At 32.3% G+C, this 25,049-nt stretch overlaps 1 pseudogene; it reads right to left on the reverse strand.

Moving 5' to 3' along the window:
* Positions 1-7,134: 7,134 nt before the first annotated feature.
* LOC128165497 (actin-like) lies at positions 7,135-24,041 on the reverse strand (annotated as a pseudogene).
* Between the last annotated feature and the right edge of the window lie 1,008 nt (positions 24,042-25,049).

Here is a 25,049-nt window from a genome sequence, read left to right on the forward strand (position 1 = left end):
ATTTTACTCTATATGACAGTTCCTAATTGTAAAAATATTACAGTAACATAACTCTAAGAAATAAAATATAGTTTATGTAGCAAAATATATACCAAGCATTAGATTTTTAAAAATATCCCAGTCAGAATTTCCTCTTCACTTTTGCTACAAGCCTATTTTGTTTCAGTCTAATTCCTTTATAAGAATCCGAATTTGACATATCAACCCCTAAGTTAACAACACCCAAAAGATTTTTTTCATTTGTGACACCATGACATAAAATATGCAACATTATATATTCCTTTGTGCACCGCTGCTTAACGTGTTTAAGGATCCTTCAAATCAAAATTGTCCTTCCTGTTGCCCTCTTGCCCTTGGTGTGGCATTTATGTCCCCCCTGTTACCTACTAATTTTCTTTTTATTAATTACACAGGTCTCTACTCATCTCATATATTTTATTCGTTGTCTGTATATATAAATATGAATATTAATATAATCTGTATATATAAATATAAACTTTTTTGACATATAAATGAGAAACTCTTCTTCGCAAATTTTTTGGATGATTTTAAAAATTACAAAATGCTATGAAGTAAGATTTTTCATACTATGAGCTAGAGTACTTTAGAAAGAAATCTGAAATACTAGTATTGGTTGTAATAATAAACCTATTTGGATATGTCATTCATACGACCTGGTTTTTTTAGTTAAGGAATGAATTTAATTTCTTCCTATGTTATACGATATAACATATCTTGGGGCAGTTTACGCTTTATTAACCGCAAATAACATAAGTAAAAAGTAAATCTATTCCTTATAATTTAATTTTCTATAACTAAAATAAAAAATAACGCCCATTATTTAACTAAAAGTTGTTGATTTGTAAAAAAAAAAATAAGAAATTGAACGTAACGTCAAGCAGATTAATACGTTTCGCACGAGCGTCGCATTGTGACGTAGGCAAGTTATGTTATACGATATGATATATAAAAATTTGTTTAGCCAATCAAATGAGGCGTTACGATCAGAATTAAATTATTTAAAAATAACGATTTGAAACATACAATCGATGAGGTTTTTTTTATTTTCAGCAGTGGATTTTTTTTCATTTTGAGTAAACGTCATTCTTAAGACACACTTCATATGTGAGAAAAAGTTACATTTAGTGACAAAGTTCATGGGGAGATGATATGCGTTGGTGAGTTTTTTTTAATTTATATGTCCAGGACAAATTAATGATCAAACGCCAATTTTAATCGATTGTTTTTTTGTTTTTTTTTGTTTACCCTACTTTTTACTTGCCTATTTTTTGCAGGGGGTTTCCATTATGAATGTAAGGCTTTTTCATATAAGTAATTTGCAAATTAAAATATATGTTTTTAAATTTAGATAAAACATTCCAATGAACATTATGAAAATAACAAAATCGTGACATTTGGTGTTTTGGTTTTTTTTTTTGGGAAACGTGTGGTGCAGTTTCTAAAAGTTAAAGATAAATGCACGCTGCAAACCTTACATTATATCTTAAAGTGGTATGGTCACGATTTTGGTCAAATTCAATTTTACTGTTTTTATTATCTACCATGCTTTTGGAATGTATTTCTTATGATCATGTGAATTTGAGAGTCAGACGTAGAATTATGAGCAAGATGCAAGGCTCTCAATTCTTTGTCATGTAAACAAGGCTTGTGCCCTGTTTTTGTTTACGTAGGTTCAACATACAAGTAAAAATCTTTTTCAAACTTATTTGTCTATTTTCTTACTCATTTTAATAAAAAAATAAACAGTTCCTAACGTTTAATACATTAATTTTAAGTTTTAAACTGGGATTTTCACTTCAACATTCAAAATGTAAACGAAAGCTATGTTTACATAGGACAGAATTAGAAGCTCTGTAACTCGCTCATAACTCACCGGATAATACTCAAATTTTGGTTGCCTGTTAAGAAATGCCTTAATGTAGCATTGTAAACATTAAAATCGGACAAATAATTTTTGACTAAAAGCGTTACCATGCCCCCTCAATTGCATTGTATTATTTTTGTATCGTTGTAACAGCATCAAGGTTAAATCTTACAATAGAAACAACAGAGTGTTTTTATTCACGGGTTTATTTAATTTGATGCACATCGACAGAAACATACGGTTATTAATTTTAACATTCACTGATTTGATTATGCAAGTATTCAAATTGCATTTGATTTTTGAGTCCTACATCTGTCGTACGAGCACAATTCAGGACATGAACGATAAGATTTAAGGTATCTCGGCATAATAGCTCCACATTCAATGAATCTCGATGCATAATAGACATGCATGGGCTGAATACTCAGTATACTTAGACAGGATTTTCATGTTTGAGTATGGTTGAGTATCAGTATGTAAGAGTGGAATGCGCCCTAATAAATAACCTTTTCCTGTTTTTCAAGAGTTGCCTTCCTTTGCTTTTAATCAATAAAAATCAATTCTAAAATTTAAAGTCTATACGGTGTAAAATTTGTTTTAAATATTTTGTTCTATTCCTAATAAGTAAATACATCTTTCCACCAAAGCATTCATTGATGTTTTTTTTAGTATTTGCTTTTTTTTTAAAAATAAAACTCTTTGTCCCCATAGACCTAAATGCAACCTTCATTGATTACATATTGCTTAGGTAATAACATTTTTGAAAATTTCTCTTGGTAAATCTTTTTTTTAGTCTAAAATGTTTCGATTTAATATCAGAGTATTTAAAGCATGATGGTTATTCAACGTTAGAAAATTGGTCCTAATATGGATCGGATACCTTAAAAGTAGTAAAACTCCAATTTAAAAAAAACAACAAAAACAATGGCTGATATATTTTTTTTTGTTACGTATATGTATGGCTTATAAAAAAGATAACATTTTGTAATGAACATGACATACACCGAAATTCCTTTCTTTTAAATATCTGTGTGAAAGATCAGAAAAATAAAATATCAATTTCATTGTGTACAAAGATTATAATATCAAAAAAACATATCAAGTGTTGACAAATAAGTACGTGGATATTACTTTACCTCTACATTCACCGTCACAATATCCTTTATTCCTCCCCACTGTTGTATGCCAAGCTACCATGCCAATTTAAACAAATACCATATCCGGTTACAGATTGTATTTGCAAGTTTTTAAATATTTGCACGGAGATATAAACGTAATCTTCGTGGATGATGAAATTGAGATTTCATTTCGGTGTATTTTGTCAACACTTGATATGTTTTAATGATTTGAGAAGCTTAGAAGAATCAAGATATAAACGTTTGTAGCTTTTGTCAAACAGAGGATATTGTTGGTTAAATTCCAAACAATTCTTTCATGTCGTGTTGTTACATAATGTTATCTTTTTTTTATTTTTCAAACCATACATATGCCTAACAAAACAAAAAAAATATCAGGCATTTTTAAGAATAAAAATTTAAGTTGTGCTAGTTTTGAATTTTATCGTTCAGGTCCTGAGTTGTGTTTGTACGACAAATGTAGAACCCGAAAATCAAATGCAAATTGAATATTGGCATAATTAAATCAGAGTAATATTTAGTATTATTAGAGAATGCTGAAAAATTGATAAACGAATGTTTGTGTCGATGTCGGATCAAATAAACCCGGCTTGCGTTTATCTTTAACTTTAAGAAATTGCACCAGAGTTACATATCATTTTCTTCACCGCATTAAAGTATTTTTTTGTAAAATATAAAGATGATTTGTTCCGACCCGTGTTTTAGCTATTGAATGTCGAAGTTCAAATCTTGCAATACCTTTAAAAAACAAAAGTAGGCGCTAAAACTCTAAATTTTCCGGCGGTAAAGTAGCAATAATTTTAAAAATAAAGATTTATTTAATTTTTTACCTTTCTGAAATGGTAATCCTGATTTAAGCCGAAAAATTTCAAGATTAAAGTTGGTTTATTTTCCCGAAATCGGCATTGTTTGAAGGACCTTAAGCGGGTGCAAAATATATTCGAATATAATTAATATGGAGAGTGCTATTCTATAAATTTTAAAACTTCACTGAAACAAAATGAAATATTATGTTCATTTAATGTTGGTTAAAAGTGTTTTGAAAAAATATAGTTCAGTTAGAGAAATCATTTTTAATATTTCTTATTTGCTCTAAAAAAAACTGTTTATATGAATTAGAATAAAAAATATACGACATAATGCCAAATATTAGTACATACATTCATCTAACAAAGCCCCCCCCCCTACACACACACACGTAAAAACTTCCAAATAACAACAAATATGCAGCAATTTGGATACATAAAATGCAAATAATAGATTGGTCACTATCTTACTATGTCCCAAGATATGCTGAATTCACAATTTGCATAATAACTTGAAAAAATTTCCAAGATTTCTCCTTTGAAAATTCGTAATCATTACCCCTTCAAGGTCCGAATAAAATCTGTCATATATGTAAAGATTGCCATGATTACTCTACATACTTGGATGTTATGTTTGTGAAGTTTTTTGCGCTTGGTTAAGCCAAAGTTTTGATCAGTTGAGAAATAGAAAACGCAAAGTCAATATCAAATCTACTATAAAATACATCAACTTTACTTGTTATATCTTTTTGAATTACAATTGATATTTAAGTACCTTTACAATTAATTTAAAGGTTAAAGTTAAACGAATTCATATATTCACAAGCGGACGGATCGATTCTCAATTAATTAGGTTAGAACTATGTCGTTTTTAATTGATATTTCTCAGTTTCTATGTGAATAAAACTCGAATTTTGTAAGAAATTAAAGAGAAATTGCGGTTAACGTTTGCAATTTGATCCTTCCTTTATAGTTTGCAAAACTCTAACAGTTACCTGCTTTTATTTGTGCATTGCATTTTCTTGCGATTTAAATAGTTTATAATAGCATATAATAAATAAATATATTGTCTGCGCATTATTATGGTATGATATGATTGTGATCGTAAAGAGTGAAAACAAGATAATCGCGAATTTAACCGGATATACAGTTAGACTTTTGCATCTAACAAACAGAATTACTGCGGCCATGAGGTGCACGCAGAAAGTATAAAAGCAAGGTAAAACCAGGATTGGCCGGGAAATACCAGTGCTGAATTACCGGTGGTAAATACCGGTATTTCCAGTCCCGGTAAATACTACTGTTTTTCATTAATCTGGGAAATACTGGGAAATACAAATTTATAATCTTTATTTCTTTAATTTTTTCAATGTAAAACTTATGTTTATGATATAAGATATTAACAATAAGCATCAAAAACCAATTTATCCTACTTTCCCATTTCACTGCCAGTTTATGAATCTTAAATTCACCAATCACCTATTCCCAAAGACTTCTATAGCTGCCAATGTACAAATTTTAGTCCAGCTTTTTGAACTTCAAGTTTTCTATTTTACAGATTTATAATTCAAAGCACAAAATATACTGGTATAATTACTGTAGGTGTTACAAGTAACAATTCAATAATCACGCATGTTGTTATAATAAATGACACTTGACAGTTTTGTGCTCCTGTTTTGGGGAGATATATACTATGAGTGGGGCTGATTGGCTTCTTCTTAGGTGTGTTGCATACTGAGGTGGTGACACAGTCACACTTTATTTTTCACAATTTTCTTGCCCCATTTTCACATTCACCAAATAACCAGACAATGGAACTTTTGATATCATGTTTATGATAACTGTATAGATTCACCTATTGTCCTTTCTGATATATTTCATTTTATCAAATCAAATATACAACATGACTAATCTTAAAAACAACAATGGTGTCAATGAATGAACCATGTTTGGAGTATTCATAAGAAGATAACCAATGCATTACTGACCAGTCAAAACTTGTTAAAATCAGAGAACATAATAAAATGTCAAAAAGCTGACAAGGTGTACTATTGTCTACAACCCTACAGATTTGATTAAGACTAATATCTAAGTATGAAGTACTATAATATGTAGTTGTTCTTGATTATACAGTAATTCCCGGGAATTACCGGTATTTCCCACCGTCCTGGGAAATATGAGTATTTCTCGCTTTTTTGCCAACCCTTGGTAAAACCCGATATAATGGGGGAAAATAAGATTGTGTATGACTAGCCTGGTTCCAACACAGAATTATTGGTAGGCCAGGGAACCAGGCTAGCACACAATAAGACGTATATCTCAATCGGGATCGGGATTTCTTGCCATGCGGACATGTTAAAGTTAAAAGGTGCTAAGATTGTAAAGATATCGGTACACAATACAGTATCAAATGGTCAGAACTGACTTTTGAAATATACAAATAATCTTCACCAATATATTTCATTACATTTATTATTCATCAAATGAATATAATTTATCACATATATTATGTAAGCAGTTTGACCCCTTTAAATTCTGGGGTAGAAGGGTTGAATCTACAATGCATACGGGATACAACGTATTAATTGAGAGGTAAAGGTCAGATCTAGATTTAAATTGCTTTTATTATTCAAAACACTTGCATTTGGACCGTAAAATGTTCTCCGATACTAAGCACATTAACTACTACGGTGATTGTCACAATCATCGTAGCTGTAAGTAAGGAATTTAAAACAGTGAGTGATACCTGGAAAGTGAAAGCAAGGCAACGTTTGGCGGTCATTAGGCCTATCGAAAAATGATGACTTAAAAAGGACCGATCAGATTTCTTGTTTTACTTAGTTATATAATATAAACAAATAAATCAAAGTTTTAAGGTTGATACAAGTAAATATGTTAATTAATTTGAATAATTCCATTTTTCAAACTAAAAATATTATGTTTTTCAAAGAACACTTATTTCATATTTTTCTTAGAAACACATGGATATGGTTCTTTTTAAAGGACAGAAACTCGTTTAGAAACATTTGCTATTAACAATAGATGGAGCAGATTCACCATATTCCTTTTTGCTGATCCACATCTGTTGTAAGATTGGGAGAGAAGGAAGGATAGAGCCAGCGATCCAGGAGTAGTACTTCCTCTCAGGTGGAGGGCAATGACCTTGATTTTCATTTTCGGAGGTGCAAAACTCGCCGTTTCCTTTTTTTCATACGGTCAGATATGCCTGGATACATTGTAGAACCACCAGATAATACTGTGTTAGCGTACAAGTCTTTAATGAGAACTACTACTAAACAATCTTAAGTACAGGAAGAGAATATTTAGTTATTAAAACCAGTGAGTCTATTTAGACGCATTTCCTGTGGACAATGGATGGTCCAGATTCGTCGTACTCCTGTTTGCTGATCCACATCTGTTGGAAGGTGGAGAGAGAAGCAAGGATGGAACCACCGATTCAGACGGAGTATTTCCTCTCAGGTGTAGCAATGACCTTAATCTTCATTTTCGGGAATGCGAGGGCGGTGACCCCCTTCTGCATACGGTCAGCAGTACCGGGGAACATAGTGGTACCTTCAGACAGGACAATATTCGCATACAAGTCTTTACGGATATCCACATTACACTTCATGATACTGTTGTATGTGGTTTTGTGGATACCAGAAAATTCCTTTCCAAGGAAAGATGGCTGGAACATAGCCTCTGGGCACCTGAATCGCTCGTTGCCAATGATGATGACCTGACCGTCGGAGAGTTCATAGCTCTTTTCCAAGGAAGATGACGAGGCAGATATCTGCATTTCCTTCTCGAAGTACAGCGCAACATAGCACAGTTTCTCCTTGATTTCTCGGGCAATTTCTCTCTCGGCTGTGGTGGTGAGAGAGTAGCCACGTTCTGTAAGGATTTTTGTAAGATAGTCGGTAATATCACATCCAGCGATTTTCGTTCTGATGATGGCGTATGAAGGGGGGTAACCCTAGTAGATGGGGACTGTGGTGGTGACACCATCTCCAGACGCCAGCACAATACCGGTTGTACGACCGGAAGCGTACAAAGAAAGGGTATTCTGGATTGCGACATAAAACGCAGGAATTTTAAATTTCTCAAACATGACCTGTGTCATCTTTTCTCTTTTAGCCATGGGGTTGAATGGGGCCTCGGTCAGAAGGACGAGGTGTTCCTCTGGGGCCACACGGAGTTCATTTTTGAAAGCGTGATTCAAGATTTTCTCCATGTAATCCCAGTTGGTGACGATACCGTGTTCAATGGGGTATTGGAGGATGAGCCTACCTCTCTTGCTTTAGGCCTCGTGTCCTCCTTCTTCGTGTTCGGCGTCTTTAAATGATTCTGGTTGTTTGATTTCGTGGTGTATCGGTTAGCGAGAAGCCATTAAAACCGTTGTACAATGAAGCGCATTGAAGTGGTAAAATTGTTCGTTCGAATGGAATGTTCTAAACTTTGTATCGAACGTTAATTGTTAAATAAGACACGCCCATTTCTTTTGAAACGAGGAAAACAGCATTCGTTACAATGCTTTCGGAACCGCTCATTTTCTAAACAACACAAGCAGGGCTGCGGACTTCATTGTATATTGATTGAGTGTTTGAATCCTGCTGGCGCTTTTATCTTTAATTTACATTTTTGTTTACTTTGTTTTAATTTGAATACGGATATGTCTAACTCAAGATGAAAGAATTTCATCTCAGCTAAGCTTAAGTTTTTGATGGGATTACTGTAGGTCTTATTAAATCTACAAACCTTTTAAAATTGTTATTTCATCATTCCTTAATTATAATCAAGAGAAGAAATATCACACAATTCTGACTTTGAGGACTTCATTTTTACCCTTTCAGATTTCTAGAATCTAGGAGCTTCCGGAGCCCCCCTCTATCTATAATTCATGAATCTGCCCCTGCTTTAGGACATTAATGTACTACAAAACTATGGAGGGTAATCGTGTTCAAAAATACAGACATGTAAACTTGTAAATCCGAATATGCAATCGTGTTGATGTGTAAGCCTGAGTATGAGTGAGTGTAATTTTGCTCGTATAACCTAAAACACTCAGGGATAAACACTTCAGAGTTGACCCCACAGACCTTCAATCTAATTTTCCATACAGATGCTTAATTGCGCTGTAAAATGCTGTTTGTTATTTACATGTAACCTTCTATGTACCAACCTCTAATGATACAACGTCCACTAATGATATAATATTGCATTAGTGGTTATGATGTTGACCACTAATGATATAATTTTATCATTGACGAACAACCTAACCGTCCGCTAATGATATATTTTCAGATTTATATCATTAGCGGTCAAAAATCGTAACCTCTAATGATAGGGTAAAAAATGTGAAATAAGTACTACATTGACCACTAATGATATACAGTTGCACACATTTTCAATTGGATTAGTGGCTGGACTTGCAACCTTTAATGATATAATATGATATAATATGATATAATATAATGTACCTGCACTCTATACAAAGGTAAAATATCAAGAAAAAAAACTGACATTTGCATTTGCAAACAATTGACAATATAATGGTGACTAATGTTGAGTCTAATATGTTAGACAACCTCTGTATAATGTTGGATAAAGACTTGATTTTGATTCGATACTATATAAGAATTGGTTGAAATTGGGGTAGGGGGGCTAGTCATTTGATCATGTATAAATTTAAACATATTTTATTGAGTAATCAAATGGATTAGGCAACAGGCAAAGCCTATATAAACCCTCTCAAAAATACAAAGTCAAGAAGTGGTGTTATAAAATAATCATAGAATATAGTATATAGTATGTAGTATAATTTACCAGTTTACAGAGTGATATATTATTGATATATTTGTATACAAGACAAAGGATAATTGGATAATAAATAATAAGCTTGACTTTTGTCATATGATGATAAATTAACTTGTTGTTTTACATATACACAACTGTACATGAACACATTCATTCCTACATTTATAAACCCATCACTTCATTCATTCATACTGACAGACAGACATAGAATATTGGTGTCATGATCCAGCCCATTTGAAAAAAAAAAATTAAAAACGCTTAGAAGCTCTAATATAACTATGAACATAAGAAACAATTTTACAATTTAAGTTGTATGAAAATTCAGAACTACCATAAAGAATATAGTTAATATGAAAAGGTACACTAATATCATTAAATTGATTAAAAAGTTTAACTCTTTGTTGAGTGTATCTTGGACACTCAAGAACAAAATATATATTATCTTCAGATTTAGACCCACAGTTTGTACATTGACTATCAGCAGTTAAAAAATCCTTAAATAAATGAACATTTGAATTGCTAGCTTTATTCCGTAATTGACATAAAATAATATTTTCTTTCCTATTGCCAAAGCTGTAGTGTTTGCAAGTTTTGGGTATATTTTGGTTTTTGAGTTTTGACTTAAAAATAGACAAGGATGATGAATGTTTTATTTCTGCATCAAGATTATTCCATAATTTAATTGTAGACGGAATAAAGCTATTGTAATAAGAAGTAGTCCGACATAGTGGCAGAGAGTAAAAATTGCCATTAGACCTAAGATTATATGCATGTTCAGTTGGAAAGTATGGTTGAATCAAGTCTAACAAGTACTGCGGTGCTAAACCATGAATTATTTTGTAGAAAAGAATAAGCTTATGGTTATCCCTTCGAGATTGAAGGGTTTCCCAGCCAAGTTCGCTATATAAAATACTTCTAGATGAGTTAACTCTCAACCCTGTTATTATTCTGGCTGCTTCAATTTGCACTTTTTCAAGCAATTCAGAGTTTTCTTTGGTACAGTTGCCCCACACAACATCACCATATTTGATCATGTATATAGTCCTTATTGTAATATACACCATTCTGACATTGCCCCTGACATTTTGCCGTTTTACTTGAAATGAAATAGTCGCATACAGACAAAATACATACAATTTATGATTTCGTTTGTTTACTTCAAAATCCAAATTGATCCTCATTAAACAATCAAAGTACTGAGAGTACTGAAAGACGGGGTCTTGAAAGTTTGAATTTGTAATTGTACTTGATTTCCTCGAATAAGCTTCCAAAAATTATGAGTGTGAATTACTTACTTCAATCTATGTTAATTCGGCTTTTTTGCAATTGTGTGATACTTTGTACTTTGCCTAATTTTTACTCGATCCCGGCCTTCATAATTGTTGAAAATTGACACAACGGTATTTTATGTACAATAAGACCCCAAGGAAAATTTTTAATCCGAGTACTGAAAAACTGACGGGAGTTGATTTTATAGATGTTTATTTATTTTAAAATCAATGTTATGTTATTTTGCATGTCAAGTACAGGTAGTCTCTAATCTGTATTTGAATTGCGCACATTTTTATAGTATGAATTTTCGGACTTTTTCGACACAAGAATGTTGATAAAACCCCATATGAATCACGTTAAGTAATATTAAAAATAGAATAAATTCAAAATTTATGGATCCAAGCAATACTGAACTCTCGTCTCGTTCAACCAAACACTCGGCTGTCGCTGTTAATCCCCGACGAGCAAGAGAGACTCTCTGCTTGTCGGAGATTTACGGTGACAGCTGAGCGTCGAGTTGAACGAGACTATATTGAACTCTGGCGTAAGAATACATACAACTACAAAAATATCTTAATTGTTCGTACCATTTAAAATCTGATTATTTTCAAGGTATTTATAAAATTGATATGTTTCCTTGCAAAATAATGCTTTAGCAAACATTATTTCGAATTTATCAATTATTCTCAAGAACTAATTTTTGTCAGCGGCGATGATTTGTGCTTTGGTCCAAACACTGTTTAACTTTCGGTTTGTCAGAGTAACTGCATAGGAGAGTTGATTAAAATCAACTCCCAAAAAGTAATCAATATATTTAAAGGTGAATTTTTGTTTAATGACTATCATTCGGTATTATATGGTAACCTTGATTTTAGTGCTATAAAACGGACTCTTGCTTTCAATTATGTTCAATTATGTTACAAAAGTTTTGATGTATATTTTCAGAAAACATTAAAATATTGTTTTGATTGCAAATGAGATGTTGTAGAGATTTTAAATCGCGAACGAGACTATATTGAACTCTGGCGTAAGAATACATACAACTACAAAAAATATCTAAATTGTTCGTACCATTTAAAATCTGATTATTTTCAAGGTATTAGTAAATCTGTTTCCTTGAAAAACAATGCTTTAGCAAACATTATTTCGAATTTATCAATTAATATCAAGAACTTTTTGTGCTTTGGTCCAAACACTGTTTCACTTTCGGTTTGTCAGAGTAACTGCATAGGAGAGTTGATTAAAATAAACTCCCAAAAATTACTACTTACTGGGAACATCAAAACAACTATATCAAAGAAGATAATTTAATACACACTTGCCATCTGTAATCTCTGCATTTGTATTTCCGTTTTCTGAAATATCACGGCTGACATCTAACAAATAGACAAATGTAAAGTCTACAAGTTTGTCGAATGACATGACCATATATGGAAACAGTAACGTCACTGATTTAAAAAGGCTAGCTGCAGGTAAACGCATGCCGTAATCGCCGGAATAGGGACGGAATAAATAAAAATAAAAATAGGTAGGCCTATAATCATATTATCTCTGGATAACAATATTCATAGAAAGTATTATTTTTCGGAAAATTAAATTATGAGATTGGTATAAAAGATGAGAGTAAAGAATTAGATCGGCTTCAGATAACCTCTTAGAACTGAAAAAAAATACATTTAATGACTTTTTTTGAATACACGTGTATATAGATATATATGCATTTTTACGAGTTGATGTATATCAACTCAGTATAGTCACTGCAAAGAGGTTTCCTATCACTGGGTTAAATCACATTTTCGTACTGATGGTCAAACTAATACATCAATTATCAAAATGCAACGATATGAATCATGAAAGAATGACTTCTTTTATCGGAGGTAAAATTTGTTATCAACGTATTCTAATCAACAGAAAATCATGATTTTCTTTTTGTTAATTGATATCTATCCGAACAAGAATATAGGTTCAAGGAAAATCTTCTGACACATTTCATATACTAAGGATACATTATTGTTGTCATCAATAAATTGTATAATAAAACATATCAAGTATATTTCTTTACAACCAAGAACATTTTTATTGACGGATAAAAATGTCTCTATAATTAAATTTGACGTATTTGCATGTATATGAAACTTCAGTGATACGCGCTGTAATCGCTTTTATGCAGATGAGCTCAGCTCAGTGGTGGACGTTTAACGTTTTCCCACACAAGAGTTGAAATTCAAGCACATGAATGTGTTTTATTACTTACACTTTATCAAAGGTGAAATGATTTTAGTGTGACAAAACAAAGAGTTGGAGCACAAGAGTTAAAAATAATCAACAGCGTGGGGGGTCTATCTGATCTTTCGTCGAGTTGAAGGTCAGTGTGGCCCTGCAAACATGCACATCGGAAAAACTGCGGGCCTGTTTATATACGTCATGGATTAAAAATAGATTAGCGTGGTAGTTACTGTGGGACGATATATAGTTTTGAGCAGCATTGATTTAGTTTTCTTATTTTACAAAAGTTGTGTTTGTACGTGTGTGTCTTCTACATGAAACGTTAAATTTTAGGAAAAAAATAATTTACACTCGAAGAATGCATATGTGTTGCTTAAATTTAGCATTTGTAAATTTTTAAAAATATATACATTAAATTTACTGGTTTTAGGCATATTGTGTTAACTACCGACCGTACAATTTTTTCTGGCAAAATGTTTAATGATTTTTTCCTACAAAAGTCTCTCAAAATCAAAATCGATCTGTATGAATAAATGTGAAAAGTAAGAATGGTTGTAGAAGGCTAGGATATCCTAACTTAAGAAGTTCCTAAGAAACCGTCGAGCTACATCGTAAGACGTGTCCTAAGTAGATCTTAGGATGTTCCTAACTTTTTTCCTAAGTCATATCTTAGGAACACACGTAGGTCATATCTTAAGAAAGTTTCGTGAACATGCCTGTTGAAGTTTGTCGAAAATGCTGGAACTGTAGAAAATATTGCTTTATTCGACCGGCCTTAAGAGAAAAATCTTCATAACTGTCCGAATTTTCCCAAAAAACGTGATTTTACAGCCTTAGGATGGTCTTAGGACAAGGTAAGTGATGTCCTAAAGTTAGGACAAAGTTATGACGGTTCCTGAAGTTAGGAGAGCTTCAAGAAACAGACTTAAGACTAAGACATGTCCTAAGATGTACTTAGGACGCATCATAGTCCTAAGATAGCTTCGTGAACATGCCTGCAGGACTGAAATCTACACGCCCCGTTTATCGATTGGTCAGAAACTATGCAGCGACCTAAGAAAAATCACGGACTGCACGGAATATAATTATGGAGACGATTTTGGTGTTTCTTTTAACTAACGTACTGATGTACATAAACAGTAATTTTGTGAATTTTACTTACCTTTTACAATCAATTTATTAATTTGTTAAAAAACATGCAAATATAAACAATAAAATGCCTCTTGATGATTCATGTGGGTTATGAAGGTAGCGATCATTGTAGAAAAAAATACATAACCCGCAAACGCGGATAATGTAATTTTTATGCTATGTCGCCACCTTCATATCCCCCATAAATCACAAAAGAAAGCATTTTATTGCTTAAATATAACACAGGCACCTGATGTTTTTAAAAAAATTCTAGTAAATGAAAAAAAATCCTTGTACTATAAAATATAGTACAAGAATTTTAAAGAGAAAGGTTTAAAACGTCACGTGCATGTCATCTATAAAACCCTTTAAAATCTTCTGTCTATATAGTTTTGTAAAAATGGTTTGAAATGTAATGTAAAAATGAAACAAGGCTCTGAAAGAAAGTATAATAACTTGAGGAATGACAGAAGAAGAGACCATCATTTGATCATATTGACGGTTTGCTCTCAGTGAAGTAGATACATGTACAGATAATTCACAGGCAAAGACGTTATACATTTTTTCATAATAAAAAAAAATAACCTCTACCTAATAATAAGGTACCATTATAGAGGGTATATATTTTTAATTATGAGAAAGATATAAAACGTAAGTAAAATGTGGCATATTGAATGAATTAACATTATTTGTGTTGATGGTCATAACAATACATACCACCTGTTTAAAGCTGCATGGTCTAATTTTTGGCTACTACAGTATCAAATAAGTGTCCATACAAACCAATTATCTTAATTTTGTTTTGCCAGAACTCACATTTACACTCGATGTCAAAGTCCTAATACATCATCCCCGCCTGGACGTCAGGGCAAATTTTAATATGTAGCGAAATAACGCGATACCCTTTTTATGACGTTTGTTCTATAAAAAAAAAGTTCATTATTTTTTATTCATTAAAATATGGCTTAATTGACCGGGAAAACAACCGCAATGTCTGTCATTATACACATACTTAGCATAGCCATTTTTTAAAAGCGAACACAAAATCTGGTATAAAATCGGACCATGCAGCTTTAAAAAATGTGTTGTTCTGTTTTTCTGTTTTGTATGCGTAATTTGCAGACTTAACAATAGGTAAAACTCATATAAATTGCCTTTTTATGTTATGACAACTGTTTTAGTCAGTTTTGGGCAAAAACAAACCAGTTCAATATATGTTTACATCTTGACCCTCAGATGTACAAGATGGCCGAACATCCTTCTATATAATAATAATAATATCAACAGAGGACGACAACATTTGACGGAAATTCATATTAACAAAACACATATGTAAACAATAACAAGACTCGAGTTTTGTTTACAAAACAAAGAAATAAAAACTCTGTATTGTGCTTCTTACTCAATATAAGAAAACCAACAAAAAAAAGTATAAATACAGGTAAAGTAACAAAAAAATTTCCGCGAAAAATTACCAAATCTTTGCAAGTCGTTTATTCTAACTAATTCAGAAAAATGACAAGAGTAAAGCTGTCAATGTGACAGCACAACTGGTTTTCTTTTGTGTGAACAGTATCCATAATCCATTTGTCAATCCTGAATTGATAAATACTACCTATCCAAAGAAATGGGTTACTCTATATGCAATGTTTTGCCCAAAAATGACTAAGTTCACACAGGATGAATGACCATCTTTAAGTCCTCCTTAAAGATAGCTTAAAGGTGTTTAAAGGTAGCTTAAAGACGATCTTTAAGCCACCTTTAAGCTACCTTTAAGCTATAAGTATTGCTTAAAGGTGGCTTAAAGAAAGCGTAAAGATGGCTTAAAGGCAGCTTAAAGACCATCTTAAAGCCACCTTTAAGCCACCTTTAAGGACAACTTATAGGTCCTTAATGTCCAAACTTCTTTAAGCCACCTTTAAGCCACCTTTAAGCTACCTTTAAGCCACCTTTAAGCCATTAAAAAAAATTTAATTCAATATTGTGCTTAATTTCCAACAAAATGTATTAACTTTATGAAAGAAAAGGTATTAAAACGGTTTTTGTTCAAGAAAGAAAAATGAAAAAAAAAAACACAAAAAAACCGACCACGGCGAGAATTGAACCCCGGACCCTTAGTTTACTAGCATCACTACACATCCTCTGCGCCACGGCAACTTACTTATATCTCAGCGTTTTTATATCCTATATATCAGTGGATATTGAATCACTGTATTGAATGTGTTTACTTGAAAAGATTTTGACAAACCATTCAGTTTGTAACAAACAATTATATCTAATTTATAAATTACATGCATGCATGTATTTAGAATGAAATACGAAACTTGGTCTTCAGTGAACAAAAATATATTATACCTAAATGGAAACCGTTAGGTTCACTATAGTAGGCTTTCTTAGTTAATAAATTTAAACCGAGTAGATATACGTTCATCTAATTTATAGCTATAAAAATGTAAGAAAGAAAATGAAATCATTTCTTTTATTAAATGCATTGATACTATTAGGGTATTTGTTCAATTTCCCGCAATTTCCCGGTTTTCATGATCGCGGCGCCGTTCCAATATGTTTAAATATTTACATGTAACTGTATGTACATGTACATGATTTTTAAACTATCAATTCTATAACAAACAAAATTACCAATTACCGGTGACGCATTTACTGCATGTGGCAATTGCAAATGACTTGTACATACAATTGTATGATGTGCCAGGCCGGGTATATTTCACATATTTACCCTTATACATATATTCAAATAATCAACCCCTATTTATGATCACCGGTACATTAATTAATTAGCCTCAAGATTTTACTCTTACATACATGTATCGTTAATTTGTAGACGTAACATCTTTGAAACCCAGAGCTAGGAAATAATACTTTGAAAATGAATTACAAATGTAAATTAACTTTTATTCACTAGACTTATCGTATACTCGTACATACTAAGATTCAACGCCTTTAGAAACCCTGACGTGCACCTGGGCACACGCCACACCTGTTGTGTATATCTTGTATATTCTGTGTTAGTTCCAGGGGTTTTCTTAAGTTGGACAAACAATAGACTTTAATTAGATATACACAAACATGCACCTGGGCACACGACACAACTGCTGTGTATATCTTGTATATTCTGTGTTAGTTCCAGGGGTTTTCTTAAGTTGGACAAACAATAGACTCTAATTAGATATACACAAACGAACAAAACTATGTCTAGACAAACAAAGCAGTAATATCCTGCCCGATATAACAAAGGCAGTTGAGAGTCTTTTCATCTTTAACATGTATCTAGCAGATCTAGAGTTAGAAATAATGAAAATTGAAAAAAAAAATACAAACCTAAAACCGATTAACAAATTAAATCATGCTTTTTTGGTTCATTATCTTTATTTTGTTTAATAACCGGATGAACTGAGAGAGAGAGAGAGAGAGAGAGAGAGAGAGAGAGAGAGAGAGATTTTTTTCACCGATTAATTTATAATAGGAAACAAACATACTTTAATTAGTTTTATGCACATATTAAGATACAGAGACTGCGCTCATACCTACAATAATTTTGAAACCCCCAAAAAATTATAAAGAATTTTATAACGGCAATCTGTGTCCATCAGAGCGGTGCTGATGATAGCGATCTGTGTTTAATGGAGCGACGATTAAAACCGCCTGGAACACCCCCCCCCCCCCTTCCTTGGAAATTATATTATCACTCGGATGACCCCCTCCCATCTCTATAAAAGAGCTTTTGCATTTAATATATGTTTTTATTGTTCAGTTTGATCAATATTGACTTAAAGGCCACTTAAAGACAGTGTAAAGGCAGTGTAAAGAGAGCGTAAATGCCACTTAAAGATGCTTAAAGGTGGCTTAAAGGTGGCTTAAAGGTAGCTTAAAGAAGTTTGGACATTAAGGACCTATAAGCACTTGCTTAAAGGTGACTTAAAGGCGGCTTAAAGGTTGTATAGCCTTTAAGCTCCTTTAAGTCACCTTTAAGCCACCTTTAAGGACTTGCTTAAAGATGGTTTTTCGCCCTGTGTCAACAGCTGATATTTTTTCATAAATTATCAGAAATCAAAATCCTAGCAATTTGCATACCTCTGTATACATGTATAATTGATCTGGAAAAGAACAACTTCCTATCTTGAAAACTGTTCGAGGAGTTATCGGTACAATAGGGGTACCTTTTTGACAGCCACTCGCCCGCCCGCCATTTTTACTATTCAATAATCGGAAACCCGGTTAAAAATTCTCTCTCAAAATTCTAAGAATTCAGAAGCAATGGAGTTACATGGGACCTCACGGCGGTCTTCGAACCCCATGCCGCTCAAAATATGTATACCTACTTAGCAAATTTCTTGATCCGTCTCATTTCTAGAAAAGAGTACGCATTAACTTATATTCAAGTTTAAATTACATGTCAGATTTTTTTTAGAGAAAGAACATATTAGGCATTTCCTTTTAGTATACCATAAGAATTATATTACGGAAATTAGCGCATTCGTCATATCGGCAACGATTTTTTTGCTACATGAACCTCTTCCTGTTTGGTCCAGTTTCAATCATACCTCAATTTTTTTTCTACAAATAATACCGGTGTTTTCGATAGAAAAGGTGTCGTTCATTAAAAGCTTATTGCAACAGTTTAGCTGAATATTATGTTTATTTTTCGTCCATTCCGGCGGTTACGGCATGCCTTTTCCTGCAGCAAGGCAGTTGCCATATAAGGTCATGTCAAAATTCGACAAACTTGTAGACTTTAAATTTGTCCATTTGTATCATGTCATATGTGCTATTGCCAAGCCTGGAGTTACAAATGCAGAAACTACGGATTGAAAGTGTGCAAAGTTGAAGGTTTAACTAACTAATGAAAACAATAAAGTTGCAAAATGTGCATCAAGCGAAGTCAAATCTTACACGTATTTATGCCCGAGTTTTATAGGTTACAAGATCAGAATTACACATATTCATACTCATGCTCATACATCAACACGATTGCATATTCGGATTTACAAGTTTACATGTCTGGATTTTTGAACACGATTACCCTCCATACAAAACTTGATAGCCTTAGGAAACGTGGGCATAAATTATACTCGACTAACCCCCCCCCCCCCCCATTCTTTAAGATGTAATATATTGCCCATTACCAAAATAGAGACAATTTAATAAAATAAAATTGAATTTCTTTTTATTGATTGATTAGGATAAATACATTTTTATAAGTATAACTCATGTTTAGGGCGTCCGACAATGGATGGAAAAGCAGCCATGGGAGCATCGTGTCCAGCAAATCCGGCCTTGCACACTCCGGATCCATTGTCAATAACTAAAGCTGCAACCTCGTCTTCGTTACTCATTTTGAACAAAACGTGTTGATTTTTTTTCAGTCTTCAAGTACTTGATTAAAAAGATATATGTTAATTCAAAGGGACATTGATGCTTATATATAGTTCAATGACCAATCACTCTTGGAATTTAACGCGGTTTATATCCTTTTAAACAAAATTTTTTCCAAGAAATAGATATCAATCATATGTCATTTTGTCAATATCAAATAACACCATATTCTGAAAAAGAAAAGTTGAATGAATTGAAATTTTTCCTTTCCACACTGATGTTTACGCAAAGAAATGATATCCCATTTCGAAATATAAGCGCATCTAAATTGTTCTGTTTTTCTAAGAATCTTACTACTTTTAACGTCATGATCAGTCACATTTGTTCTCTCTTTATGTATATAAATGTACATGTATAATATTACATTATCTTAAAGAAGATGGGGGAATAATATGGCGCAATTGCCCATTTGGTTTAGTCGTAAAATACAATTTCAAATTTAACATTTTTTCAATTAAATATTTTGATATGTTATAATACAAGGTTACAAAAAAGTAATTTCCGAATTTATTCAGTTTGAAATATTCCAAAAAAGGATTAGAAAAAAATAGTAAATCCATAAGTTTTGGTGGTATCGAACCCCCAAACTAAAAACCCAAGTTATATAATGTCTGGTGCTCTAACCACTGAGCCATTTTATTCACAACAAAGTGCGATGTTTAAATGCTATATGAGGCGTTGGCCACGAATTTACGGACTTGTATTTTTTTTTCTAAAACGTTCTATTGTTGGGCTACAAAATGACAATTTTAAAGTATAGTGGGTCATCTGTCCACATCTTTGTTGATTAAAATCGGTTTAAATTCCATTAAACCGCATTTAGACAATGACAAAAATATGGAGCTCAGACTCACTCTATGAAAGAAAAGGCATTGAAGTTATAAACATTACTCTATTTGGAGGATTTGACACGCATACGCCAGTTTAAATCAACCTATTGCAAGTATCAAAAATATTCAAGGGTTACAAACCAATGTTACGTTAAATATGCATTGTTTTTAATTAATTTGTAAAAAAAAGTATCAGATTTAATGATATTTTAATTTTGCAGTATCAAATCATTCCTCATATGTGCATTTTACACGCCTTATTCACCCATCTTCTTTAATGTATTGTAAGTTAAAGTCTATAAAGCAAATAAATTCAATGAATGATAGCCTGTGTATCATTTTCCGTTACATTCTTCAGTCGGAAAGTTGCCCTTATCCTTTTAGCTCACCTGAGCTAAAGGTTAAGTAAACTTTTCAAATTACATATTGTCTGGCGTTCATTTGTCCGTCTGTCTGTTTTTGCATCCGTCTGTAAACTATTTAGATTTTCTAGTTCAACTAAATCTCTCTTTGGTTAAGGGAATTTAAATTTTATAAAACAAAGAGCATTTCACTGTTTCAAGGAGAGATAATCTATAATCATGGGTATTTGTTATCATTTTTGATAATAAATCTTCCTAAAAACCATTTTACCAAAAAATTGAACCAAAATTATGTTCAAGCATTATCAAAGTTAAACATAGTCTTTGATGAAAAAAATTAGAATTATTTGATTGATTAGAACTAGATTTACACTAAATGAGATTTCAATATAGTTTCAGTTGGCAAATTGGAATTTGAAAATGTGTTTTTCTCTATTATCCCATGTAAAGATTAACTTTTCATATCTCAATTTTTGCGAAATTGCTTGAGAAAATTTTTACAGATTTCTTGAAAAAAAAAACAACAGTTCCCCATAATAAACCAACTTACCATTGTGATATCACCCCTCCCCAGCTGAAACTACACTATCTGATGATGCTTCTAAATTACACACGTTTCAGCTTATCTAGTCAAATGGTTTTTGAGAAGATTTTTTAAAAATCAACAAATTTTTAATAATTCCTAATCATTCCCTCTTGAAAAAGGGCGTGGGCATGCATTTTAACAAACTTGACCTACTGATGCGTTGTACTAAGTTTGGTTGAAATTGGCCCTTTGGTTCTGAAGAAGAAGTCGAAAACTTAAAACGCTTACAGACAGACAGAGAGACAGATGGACACCGGGCAAAATAAGATCAGAAAAACTCATTTGAGCTTCCAGCTCTGGTGAGCTAAGGTGAGCTAAAAACCTTAATGCTTATGTAATTCAGCTTATTTTTTTCATACCAAACAATTGAATATATGAAAATTATTGTTGTTACTACTTAAGAAATAAACAACGTTATTTAGTGAACATGGCGTTATTAATAGCAATTGCTCTGTTGGCATATTCCATGATGCGCGCCATGTTCACTAAATAATCGTTGTTTATTACTTATATTTGCATTTTACCACTCGCAAATACCCTATATTAGCCTAGACCTGACATTTAGCTATTACATCAAAAGTAAACATTCAGACTGTAATGTATCTTTTTAATGCACATAGATTTGTTAACAGAATCAATGATATGTTATAACAGTAATTCCTTTAAAATGTTATCAAAAACATGTTTTAATATTACATGTAAATACGTCAATTTTAATTGAGTTGGAGAAAAACACATGATGTATCGTATAGTGGTTTAAATCTATATCGTCATGGAAAAGTATATTTAACGTTACACCTTTATGACGTCATAGTATACTGACAGAGCAGAGCAATTGCGATTATAGAGAAATAGTTGCAGCTCCTCCATATGGGCTTACAGTGGGAAAGAACAATGGAAATGCAAATATATATGCATGAATACAGGACATACGGACTACTTATGACTACACTATTTTCATGATTCTTTACCCAACAAAAAGGTCAATTCAGTTGTATTTCTGATATGCCAGCTTTATCAAATCCGAGATTGTCTATCATTCATATATCATTGCAAATATGATTCAATATTATTCATCAGAAGTTAAAGGTTGCACTAATTCATTAAATTCGTATTTGAACACCTGTAATAAATGATATTTTTATCGTTACTGTTAGCATCTTTAATTGTTGTTTATTTAAAATGACCATTGAGGTTGACGTTTAAAGTTAAGCTTGTAAAAAACAAGATGCTTTGATGCTTCTAAATATTTTACATCAGATTTGTAGATTATTTCCAAGTACTTTAGTTTGTCAGTGGTGATGAATAACCATGATTTGCGGGTTTGTTGGGTCCAAACACTGTTTTGCAAAATGCAAGAATTTGATAAGATCTTACACAATGATACATTCCATCTCCGGAATCGAGTTACGACCAAAAGCGTAGAGGGACAATATGGCCCGTATCGAGACGTACATGGCGGGTGTATTGAATGTTTCAAACATAATTTCTGTCATTTTTTCTCTGTTGGCCTTTGGGTTGAGTGGGGTTTCGGTCAGAAGGACCGGGTGTTCCTCCGCTGCCACACGGAGCTCATTGTATAAGGTATGATGCCATTTAGTGATGATACCGTGTTTGATGGGGTACTTAAGGGTAAAGATGCCTCGTTTACTGTCGGCATCGCTTTCTACATAACTGCATTTTAAACCCATACCTATCATTACACCCTGAAAATACAAAAGTTGACAGTGAAAGAAAAACTTAAATTATACTAAGAATCCGAGTTAAAGAAGTTTTTTAGTCTTAACATGCAACATTTTTGTTTAAATAACAAAAGATTTGTCATTGACAATGTCGATTAATTAACAAAGAGTGATTGTATTTTCATCTGATTATTCATGTTTTCCGAAAAAATATGTAATAGTTCAGTTTTCTATACTAAGTCTATATGATTCACAAAAAATACATGTATTTTTACAGATTTCTAAACAAGTTTTATTGGTTGTAAACTGTAGTTCACGGACATTGAACTGTAGTTAAAGCCGTTAATCTGTATTCTATATCTGTCAATCATAGTTAATGCAAAAAATCAATGTTTTATAAGTGTAAACTATATATAACATTGATCTAACACAGTCATTTCCGATTGCAAAACATAAATAGTCTTTTATAGTTTCATGATGTGTGAAACAATGATTAACAACTCTAAACTAGCTGTAAGTTATAGTTTATGGATGTGAATTTATATTTATAAGCAAATTCTATTAATTTATTAAGGTTTATTTACAAATAGATAAACTCAGAGTAGCTTTCTTACTTAACAGATGAAAAAGGTTTGTAAACTATAGTTTACAGTTGATAAACCTATTTTATCGACTGTGAAACTGTGTTTGGCTTATTTTTGTAATTTGACATGCTATCATTAAGTATATTAGGTATGGTCTAACTAATAGTGATTTTTAGCCATAGAAAAAGCTTGAATATATTTTACCTGGTGTCTGGGTCGTCCGATAATGGCAGGAAACACAGCTCTATGAGCATCGTCTCTGGCAAATCCGCCCATGCACATTCCATTTCCTTTGTCAATCACAACCGCTGCAACATCATCATCATACATAATAAAAACATGGAAAACATGTCTATTTGTCTAAAATTTCAAAGAAAGTGTATAACTAGCTGACAAGCTTAATAATTTCTTTTTCCTCTTTCCCCCCTCCAAGAATTGAGTGTTTGTATTGAATATTTCATTTATAGGCACAATTTTCGATAAAACAATGAATGGTTGTCTTGAAATTCATTTGCTAACTTTCCAAGTAATTTTATTAAATTTTGATATTGTAACCGAATGTTTTTAAGCATCTAATATGAAACAGAATCGGAGTATAATGTTTCTTAGAGCAACTCATCTTGGTAGGTGCATTGACCAAAGACATTCCTGTTCTAAAAACGTTAACTGATCTACAGATATTTCAACAAGAATTGATTCTTTGATTCAGGCAGTCAAGATACAAAACACGGGTACCATGACCTAGATATGAGACCACGAATTTATTGCGTTTCTATTCTAATCTCTCTCTCTCTCTCTCTCTCTCTCTCTCTCTCTCTTCGTAGGTGATCACACTTGCTCCTTTGTACATAAAATGCAAAATAAAATGCAATATATGGCGTTCTGTCTGTTATAATTAGCCTACTAGTTGATTTTATTGTACTGGATTCCATAGAAAATGGAATTTTGACGGAAATGTTTGGGTGACATCTCATTGAATACTCTCTGTCTAAACTTAGAATACATCTTTATTTTTTTATTTGATCAGTTGCATGCTTATAATGACAATTTATATAAATAAAATGAATGAAAATCAACTTGGAATGTACTGCTTTTGTAAAATTACGCCCCTAAGATTGCCTTGTTTCATTTGTATATTGAAATTGCCTATTTTCATACATAAAATGAAAATGAACAACATTCATACATAATATGAAAATTATCTATCTTGCAACTAAGCTCTGTTTTTCCTATTTTTTCAGGCAAATAATCTTTCAATTTTCTTTATAAACAATTATTGCTCAATTTAAATATCTTTGGCGTTTTACAGTTGAATGGAATACAGCTTTAGGACAATAC

This window comes from Crassostrea angulata, chromosome 10 (assembly GCF_025612915.1).
Source record: "Crassostrea angulata isolate pt1a10 chromosome 10, ASM2561291v2, whole genome shotgun sequence".
Lineage (NCBI taxonomy): Eukaryota > Metazoa > Mollusca > Bivalvia > Ostreida > Ostreidae > Magallana > Magallana angulata.